General features: G+C 40.8%; 1 long non-coding RNA gene across 1 annotated transcript; it reads left to right on the top strand.

The window, feature by feature from the left end:
• Window positions 1-1,312: 1,312 nt before the first annotated feature.
• On the top strand, window positions 1,313-3,293 carry LOC131991171 (uncharacterized). The gene is made up of 4 exons (XR_009396106.1): window positions 1,313-1,619; window positions 1,859-1,941; window positions 2,637-2,707; window positions 3,207-3,293. It is a non-coding gene; the product is annotated as an uncharacterized LOC131991171 (long non-coding RNA).
• Window positions 3,294-9,376: the final 6,083 nt, after the last annotated feature.

The following is a 9,376-nucleotide window of genomic DNA, read 5'->3' as shown; positions in this document are numbered from 1 at the left end:
CGACGCGTCTTAGGCGTTTAAGTATAGTGTGCTGGCATAAAACACCCTGTGACCTGTGTGTGTGTGTGTGTGTGTGTGTGTGTGTGTGCGTGCATCAGTAACTGTAATCACATAAAGTGACCTGTGTGTGTGTGTGTGTGTGTGTGTGTGTGTGTGTGGTTGACCCCACTTGGACTTCAAACCAGCACACTGATATCCGTGTGTCACACCCTGCACTGCCTTGATTTCAGCTTGGCAGGTGACGGTCACTCACCTGCATACACCTATGTCTGACTGCAGCCTTATGCTATGAGATTGAAAATACTAAATAAATAGAATAATATAATTATTAATAATGTGCATGAGCATGTTGGATGTGTTTCCTTTCACTACAGTGGATCATCCAGGAACCGTCTACCCCTCTGGTTACAAGCCAGATACTCCACCCTCTAGGCCATGGACTTACCAAAAGTGATAATACTATGTCAGTGTTGTGTTGACAATTTGTGTCTGATGGTCACATGTGGCCTTGAAGCTCAAGGTTTATGCAAATATGCAAGTTCAGTAAGTCCTTGGTGAGACTCCTGAGTCAAGGTGTTTCCTTAATCTTGTTCCATGTCTCTCTGTCTGTGTGTCCATCTATTGGTCCATCCGTTTGTCCTGACTGTGAAACCTCAGGGACGCCTGGAAGGAACTTTTTCATCTATAGCCCAAACAACAACTTGGACTCAAGGATGAACTGTTTAGATTTTGTTGGTCAAAGGTCACTGTGACCTCACATCAGGCCCATAATTGAAAATGTGATATTTTAGGAATAACTTGAGGGAATTCAAATAAATTATTACATTTACAAAAATGTCAAGACTTAAATTGAACCATGAATTCAGAAGGTCACAATCTAGTAATTTTTTAAAGATTTTTTGGGGCAATTTTCAAGGCTTTATTGATAGTGAGAGAGAGAGTGAAAGGGGGAGACAGAGGGGAAGACATGCAGGAAAGGGCTCCGAGTCGGTTTCGAACCCGGGACGCCCGCTCACGAGAACAATGCCTCTATGATACACGCTCCACCACCACCGGGACGCCCCAGTCTAGTTATTTTTATGCTATAATAGTTCTTCTCTAAGGTTAGAGAAAAAAAATCCTGGTTAAGTGTTATCAAAGATAGTTAGCTACCATAACATCCCTGATGTAGCAACACGCAGTGTGAAGGCCTTGTTTCCCTGTAAATTACTTTTTTCTTACTAAATTAAAGATGAAGTGAACAAATGGGAAAGGGAGGGGGGAATGATGAGAATGTGAGAGAGGTAAATCAGTTAGATGACTTAGTTTTGTTCAGAAAGCTGCCAGAGCTGCAGATCTCTGCAGATCTCTGAAGATGAAGGTTGGGGACGATTGGGTGCTCTGTTTCCCAGAACTCCCCAATATCTCCTGCTGGAAGCCACCGTCTAATTGGGCTGAAACATTGTTCATTGACATTGTACTGTACTCCATCTCTGCCCTCACTGCAGTCCTCAACCTGTTCATCATCATCTCAGTGTCCCACTTCAGGTAAAGATTAACTTTCTAGTTTCTCTTAACAGGTTTTTAACTTTCAACATGTGAAGGACTGCTGTATATTAAGAAGAATTGTCTTTGAACAGGTATTGAATAATGTTGCTCCTCTAACTCTAGTCTTAACTTCTGTTTTCCTGACTGCACGTTAATGAAACATCCACTGTGACCTCTGTATTGTAATTTAAATCGTCTACACTTAGATATATTCACTATATATGTTGCTGAACAGAAAGCATCCAAATTGAAAACTTTAAATGTTTTCATAGTTGTTTCATTTTGTTATGAGGACTGTTTTGTAGAATGATGTTTTTCTCTTTTCCTCCAGGCAGCTCCACACACCGACCAACATCCTCCTCCTCTCTCTGGCTGTCTCAGATTTACTTGTGGGCCTCCTGCTGATGCCAGCAGGTGCACTAAGAATAACACATTGCTGGTTGTTTGGTTACTTTGGGTGTTCACTCTTTAGGTTTGTGTCCGACATCATTCTCTTTGCCTCAGTTGTAAACATGGTGCTCATATCAGTTGACCGCTATGTGGCTATTTGTGACCCTCTGCATTACACCACCAGAATCACTGTGAATAGAGTTAAATTCTGTGTTTGGTTGTTATGGTCCTGTTCTATTGCCAACAATACTTACTTCTTTCTTCTCCATTATGTCCAACAATTATATGACCTACCCTGCTATGGAGATTGTGTCAGTTTAACTGATAACATTGGCACTGTCCTCGATCTTGTTTTAGACTTTTTTGTTCCTGTAACTGTCATCATAGTTTTATATGCAAGAGTATTTGTTGTGGCTGTGTCTCAAGCTCGTGCCATGCGCTCTCATATTACAGCTGTCACAAAGCAGATTTCAGTGACTAAAACAGCAAAGAAATCTGAGCTGAAAGCAGCCAGGACTCTTGGTGTTTTGGTTGTTGTGTTTCTGATGTGTTTCACGCCAAGTTACTTTTCAGCTTTAATAGGGTATGAATCCCTTAGTCTTTCAAATGGAAACTTTATTCAGTATCTGTACTATTTTAACTCTTGTCTAAACCCTGTGATTTATGCCTTGTTTTACCCCTGGTTCAGAAAAACAGTTAAACTCATTGTTTCTCTTCAGATACTGCAGCCTGGCTCCTGTGAGGCCAACATACTGTAGAGAAGCTGTGGAAGGAGGACATAATGAAATTGGTGAGAAAAAAAGGTTGTTAAGAACTGAAAACTAAACAATGTGATGAAATATCTCCAATCCAAGGTCTCTTTAATCCCACAGGTGTGACAAAAGGTTGGTGAACATAAATGAATTAATCACAAAGTTTTGGATCTCACATTTTATGATTTATTCTAATTTGTAAAATAGCTGACATTTGACCCAGTTTAAACATTATAAACATTTATCAGAATAGATCTTAATCTGTAGAAGGGCATGAAGTCAAGAGATAACTTTTTTGAACTGTTGACTCCTTGTTGACTGTTCTCTCTCCCATGAACATAATGTGTGAGGAAATGGCTCTGAACTCTCTCAGAGACAGATGTAGATGCTGGATGTGTTGTATATCTGCAGGTCTGTGTGATAACAGTCACATCTTTGGGGTGTTTGTGACAGTGAATGTAGCTGTTTGTATTGAATTCAACTGCTTCTCAGTCAGTAGATATCCACTTCTGATGCTGTTTTATTTAACCTTTACAGACTGTGACCTTCTTCCTGTGTGGGATCTGTAAATGTTTTTTTGAGTGTTTCACAGGTCTGCCTGTCTGGGCCACACGAAATACTCAAAATACAAATATTTTTGCCAAAAGATGGTTTCTGTCATTTTATATGTTTATATTAAGATGCACCCATAAAAGCATTTTGACCGATACGATAACAAATATTTACATTGTTGTTAGTTAATGATAATATATTTAGGATCATAAATCTGAATATCCTGGCATGGCTTTATGACAAATTAAATGTGCCAATGTTAATTGCAAACAATCAGTAATGTCCATTAAAATGCATAACATGTTTAAGTTCAAGTAAATTTCAACTCTTGGGTCAACAGAAAATATCAAACCATGTCCTGACTCCTGACTATTTCCTCATATATCAAAACTTAAGCATATTTATAACAGATAGTGTGGTCTGAACATACACATCCTGATGTTTTCTAAAGTAAATGTCCCAAGCACTGAAACAGTGTTTGCACCAGGTGACCAGAAACAACCCATCGATGTAAAGTGGAAACAATCCAAAAGTCCATTTCATGTTCCATCCAAAATAGTTAAAACAAAAAATATCAGGAACATGTTCTGACTATAACTTAACAGTATTTATAACACTGTTATATGTAACATTATTTAACATTGAAATGATGTTTCCGTCTGACACAAAAGTCTAGGCCTACTTCATTAGTGACAGTTTTTTTTTTATCAAAGAGAAGCATTTCTGCCTTTTCACATAAGGTTCTATTTCTCTTCTCATCGACAACATGTGGTGCAGACGTTCAATGTCCACAGCTGTACACGGAGCCGAGAGGTACTACTGGCTAGGGCAGGGAAGAGAGACATGTAGCTTTTCCAATACAGCAGTGGACTCTTGTTCCTGCGAATGGTGGGTTCACTCAGATAGCCATGCACCTATAGGAATATATAGACATGTATGTAACTACACATGCCAAGCAGTTCAACAGGAATCAGTACATTGTAATATTATCCTCCTTTTAGGGAACTCTACTCTGAGCAGATTAGCAGGATGCAGGTCAACCTCAAGAGGGCAATGTAGCAATATTTAGCTAGAAAATGTCCTCTGGGGAAATTCTGAAAGGGCCACGGGGGCTACTGCTGGTGTGTGTACACTATGATGAGATTCTTCAGAGATTTCAAACAATTAATGCTAGTAATGTTATGATACTATATTGTATACAAGGAGCACACCTACAACAAGCATTCCTTTTCAAGTATTTATTTATACAGCAACCTATGCCCTTTCAACCTCAAAATGTGTGTGTGTGTGTGTGTGTGTCCATGTATTAGTCCATGTTTTACCATGAGAGACCGATTAAATAGTTTAGACTGTTTCAAGTCTACACGTGTTCACATTAAGGCGTCTGAAGCGTTTAGGACAATAACACACACGCTTTAACGCCTATAACAGTATATCAGGACTGGACCATTGCTCAGGTGCCAAACTGAGGAGGAGGCTGTGCGCATTCACGCCCGAGGTCCACTGGATCATCAGGACCTGACAATTATTCATTTTCTATGTTCTGCAAGTCTCAGCTTCATATGGTATTGTTAATAAGAAAGCATAACTTATAGATGACGAGAGAGACTATCTCGTACTCACCAGATAAACTTAACGTTTTTCCGGCCAAAACCTGAGGCTTAATTAGGCTGTTTTGAGGGAAGTGCCTGACGCACGATACAAAGGGAAGTGAAAGTCAGCAAAATGCAGCATAAACAAAAGGTTTTACCTTATAAGTCAACTACAAATGTCTGTAAAACATAATGGGACTGTGCATAGGTGCCGAATTGGGTTAAACAGTGTAGATATAAGGTCTGATGGAATCATGTTGTGAAGAGACTGCGTTGTCCACATGGCTACTTAATATACATTGGACAGGTCTGCATGGCTACTTAATATTCAGCGGTGACAGCGATTATGGGGTCTGCAGGCAGCGTAAACCTACCTAATAGCAAGTTAAGTGCACACCTGGGCATTGTTTGTACATTACAGCTGGTGCATAATGAACTGTATTTCCGTGTGCGAAGCTGGGAACTGGCTGTGAGCGTCGCACTTTACTATTTTTAAGTAGCTGATCATTTATTTAAATTATCCCTTTCACCCTTGCTATCATTAAATATCAATTCAATATCATTCAAACCTAGAGAGAGAGAGAGTTATTTCGTTGTCAAGAAAAAACTAAACGGGCCTGAAAATAAAAATATCCTGACAGCTCTGTTGGGGCTTGGAGTTCATCTATAACTTCTGCTTTCCTATCAACAATCCCTTATGAAGCTGAGACTATGTGTAACAGCTCATCTGTGTAGATATGCTGCAGAACATAGATAATGAATAACTGTCAGGTCCTGATGATCCAGTGGACCTTGTGCGTAAATGCGCACAGCCTCTTCCTCAGTTTGGCGCCTGAGTAATTGTCCAGTCCTGATATACTGTTAGAGGCGTACACGCGTTACAGGCGTTAACGCGTGTGTGTTATTGTCCTAAAGCCAACGCTACAGACGCCTAAACGTGTGCACGTGAACACTTGAAATAGCGTAAACTGTCATCAGTCTCTCTTGGTAATACATGAACTGCTTTAATTGTGAAGCGAAGCGGCTGTTAAACTCAAAATTTGTCATCATAATCATCATGCCAGCACACTATACTAAAACGCATGTACAGCGCCTATGTGATGACATCAAACGTCTAACGTGCACATGTAAATTCCAGTCACTTTCAATGGACAGGCAGGCGTCACGCAGACGCTGTACACGCGTTGTTGCGCATATGCCTACGTGACGGCTGCGTGACGGGTGAACAACGCCTCAAATACGTGACATGAAGACCCGCATGACTGTTAAGTACAATTCTACATGAGCGTACAGACACACGCTGTGTAGTGTGTGTGGAAATCATGTAGCGATGAGTCATTCGTGCCACGAGCGAACGTAGCAGACGCCTGTGTGTGTGTGTAACGCGTGTACGCCTATAACAGTTCAGCTGTTACACAGAGTCTCAGCTTCACATGGGATTGTTTATAAGAAAGCAGAACTTATAGATGAACTCCAAGCCCCCACAGAGCTGTCAGGATATTTCTATTATTTTCAGGCCCGTTTTTATTTTCTTGTTAACAAAATCTCTCTCTCTCTCTCTCTCTAGGTTTGAATGATATCGAATTGATATTTAATGATAGCAAGGGTGAAAGGGATAATTAAAATAATTTCAGCTACTTAAAAATAGTAATAGTAAAGTGTGACGCTCACAGGCAGTTCCCAGCTTTGCGAGCGGACATACAGTTCATTACGCACCAGCTGTAATTAGGTAGGTTTACCTGCCTGCAGAAGCCATAATCGCTGTCATCACTGAATATTAAGTAGCCATGCGGACCTATCTAATGAATATTCAGTAGCCATGTGGACAGCAGTCTCTTCACAATTTGATTCCATCAGACCTTATCTACACTGTTTAACCCAATTCGGCACTTATGCACAGTCCCATTATGTTTTACAGACATTTGTAGTTAGCTAATAAGGCAAAGCATTTTGTTTAAGTTGCATTTTTCTGACTTTCACTCCCAAAACAGGCTAATTAAGCATTAGGTTTTGGCCGGAAAGACGTTAAGTTTATCTGGTACGTACGAGATAGTCTTTCTCTTTATCTATAAATTATGCTTTCTTATAAACAATCCCGTATGAACCTGAGACTATGTGTCAGTGGCGAAGGCAGAAATAATAAAACGCTGCCTATATAACACAAGCTCTCCCAACAGAGCTTTATAAAGGCTGTACACAATACAACAGTAAAGACAAAACATGCGTATCGGCTCTATCGCATGGCACAATAAATCATTTTATTGCACAAAGTGCTGACTACAGATGAACCCAAACAGTAGATAAGGTGTTAAGGAACAGCACAACATCAGACAGAATCCTCACATTAACGGGGATTGTTGTTTCAGTACCACGGACAGCTCATGCGTAACAGAACATGCGCATAGCCTACGGCAACAAGTTAGTGGAAACCATTAAGGACACAAAACCGGCCTTTAATCTTTCTGTTGTCTCACGCCAGTGTTTACTTGTACTGTTTAAGGTTGAGCCGCCAGCCGTTGTGAGAAATAAAGCACGACGTGGTGCGAGCCGCAAATATAACGACCACCCGTCAACGAAGAGTTCCAGGGTGGTCACAAGGGCCGAGTTACAAATGCAATTATACATTTATTTCCTTTCTTACATACTTGTTTATATTTTTTGTAACAAAATATGTTTTTATCAAACTATGATGGCGAATTTTGAGTTTAACAGGCGCTTCGCTTCACAATTAAAGCAATCCATGTTTTACCAAGAGAGACCTATTACACAGTTTAGGCTGTTTCAGTCTACCTAAATGCAATTTAAGTACACGCCTCGGCTGATGCTTAATGAACTGCATGTCCAAGCGCATAAAATTACTCAAGAAGCATCCTTATTCATTGGACAGGTCCGCATGGCTACTTAATATTCAATTTGTACATTACAGCTGATGCGTAATGAACTGTATATCCAAGAGCGAACTGGGAACTGGCTGTGAGCGTCGCACTTTACTATTACTATTTTTAAGTAGCTGAAATTATTTTAATTATCCCTTTCACCCTTGCTATCATTAAATATCATCAAGAAAATAAAAACGGGCCTGAAAATTATAGAAATATCCTGACAGCTCTGTTGGGGCTTGGAGTTCATCTATAAGTTCTGCTTTCTTATAAACAATCCCGTATGAAGCTGAGACTCAGCTGTGTAACAGCTGAACTGTTATAGGCGTACACGCGTTACACACACACACAGGCGTCCGCTACGTTCGCTCGTGGCACTTTTCACCCTTCACCCACGTTATCTGGTGTACTCGCAATACGTGTGTCTGTAAGCACGCCTATTAATCAGACTTTATGCTGGCACAGGCGACGCGTTTTAGGCGTTTAAGTATAGTGTGCTGGCATAAAATACCCTGTGACCTGTGTGTGTGTGTGTGCGTGTGTGTGTGTGCGTGCATCTGTCACTGTAATCACATAAAGTGACCTGTGTGTGTGTGTGTGTGTGTGTGTGTGTGTGTGTGTGGTTGAACCCACTTGGACTTCAAACCAGCACACTGATATCCGTGTGTCACACCCTGCACTGCCTTGATTTCAGCTTGGCAGGTGACGGTCACTCACCTGCATACACCTATGTCTGAATGCAGCCTTATGCTATGAGATTGAAAATACTAAATAAATAGAATAATATAATTATTAATAATGTGCATGAGCATGTTGGATGTGTTCATCTATAGCCCAAACAACAACTTGGACTCAAGGATGAACTGTTTAGATTTTGTTGGTCAAAGGTCACTGTGACCTCACATCAGGCCCATAATTGAAAATGTGATATTTTAGGAATAACTTGAGGGAATTCAAATAAATTATTACATTTACAAAAATGTCAAGACTTAAATTGAACCGTTTACATTTTGGTGGTCACAGGTCAAGGTAACTGACCTCATGAATTTTTGGGGGCAATTTTCAAGGCTTTATTGATAGTGAGAGAGAGAGTGAAAGGGGGAGACAGAGGGGAAGACATGCAGGAAAGGGTTCCGAGTCGGTTTCGAACCCGGGACGCCCACTCACGAGAACAATGCCTCTATGATACACGCTCCACCACCACCGGGACGCCCCAGTCTAGTTATTTTTATGCTATAATAGTTCTTCTCTAAGGTTAGAGAAAAAAAATCCTGGTTAAGTGTTATCAAAGATAGTTAGCTACCACAACATCCCTGATTGGATTGTGGACCATGGTTTCTAAGCCTAATGTTGGCATTGTTTCCATTACCAGCTTGGTCTTCAGAGCCAGAAGCGACCTTATTATACTGTATATCATATAGAGACTGTCCATAAACACTGTTCATCTGATGTGGAGCTTTTACTGCTGCAATGCCGACCCTACTATCTACCGAGGGAATTTACTGATGTGTTTTTGGCCGCTGTTTACATCCCCCCTAACTCCACGGCAGCGTTTGGCAAGCTCCATGGCTACTACAGGGCGGTTGTGGCTCAGTTGGTAGAGTCAGTTGGCCCCCAACCGAAGGGTTGGTGGTTCGATCCCTGACCGTCGCAGCCTACATGTCGAAGTATCTTTGAGCAAGAT

This window comes from Centropristis striata, chromosome 18, assembly GCF_030273125.1.
Source record: "Centropristis striata isolate RG_2023a ecotype Rhode Island chromosome 18, C.striata_1.0, whole genome shotgun sequence".
In the NCBI taxonomy this organism is placed as follows: domain Eukaryota; kingdom Metazoa; phylum Chordata; class Actinopteri; order Perciformes; family Serranidae; genus Centropristis; species Centropristis striata.
The sequence above is the reverse complement of the archived record's forward strand: the minus strand, read 5'-3'. Positions and strand labels throughout refer to the sequence as shown.